This window comes from Carlito syrichta, unplaced genomic scaffold, assembly GCF_000164805.1.
Source record: "Carlito syrichta isolate Samal-C Ts95f unplaced genomic scaffold, Tarsius_syrichta-2.0.1 Scaffold315591, whole genome shotgun sequence".
In the NCBI taxonomy this organism is placed as follows: Eukaryota; Metazoa; Chordata; class Mammalia; order Primates; family Tarsiidae; genus Carlito; species Carlito syrichta.
In genome coordinates this window covers 54522-55562 of record NW_007259687.1, presented here as the reverse complement: position 1 = coordinate 55562, position 1041 = coordinate 54522, and positions in this window count along the sequence as shown.

Genomic DNA, 1041 nt, shown 5'->3' with positions numbered 1-1041 from the left:
CCCAGCAGGTCGAGGCTGTGGTGGCCGTGAGTGTGCCACTGCACTCCAGCCTGGGCAACAAGACTCCAACTCAAAAAAAAAAGAAAGAGAATCAGGGTCTCAGTCTGTTGCCCAGGCTGAAATGCAATGGCACAATCACAGAGCATCGCAGCCTCGATCTCCTGAGTTCAGGCAATCCTTCTGCCTCAGTTTCCCAGGCAGCTGGGACTACAGGCATGCGCTACCACATCTGGCTAATTTTAAAATTTTTTAGTAGAGACGAGGTCTATGTTGCTGGTCTATGGTCTCGAACTCCTAGGCTCCGAAATTCTCCTGCCTTTGCCTCCCAACGTTCTGGGATTACAGGCATGCACTACCATGCCCAGATGCAAACTTTTTTTAACTGAAAATACCAAGTGTTGACAAGGACGCAGAGCAACTCTCATTTTCTACAAGTCGGAATGCAACGTGGTACAGTCACTCTGGAAAACATACACTTACCACATAACCCAGCAATCCTACTTCTTGGTGGCTATTCAAGAAATATGAAAACGTAAATTCATACAACAACCTGTTCACCAATGGTTACAAAAGCTCTATTCAAAATTTCCAAAAATTGGAAACATCCCAATGTACATCAGTAGACAAACAGGTACAGATTCCATGTAATAGAATATTACTCACCATAAAAAGGGATAAACTATAGACATATCCAACAGCATGGATGAATCTAAATGCATTACACTAAGAACTCTAATTCCAGAAGGTTACATACCGTATGACCCCATTTATATGGTATTCTGGAAAACACCAAACTCCGGAGGCACAGACCAAGTTGCCAGGAGCTGGAGTGGAAGGAAGTTTTGACTAAGAGGTTGTTTTTGTTTTGTTTTGTTTTTTTGAGTTGGGGTCTCACTCTGTCGCCCAGGTTGGAGTGCAGTGGCATGCTCATGGCCACTGCAGCCTCAACCTGCTGGGCTAAGGTGATCCTTCCGTCTCAGCCTTCCAAGGACTGGAACTACAGGTGTGTGCCACCATGCCCAGCTAATATATACACATATA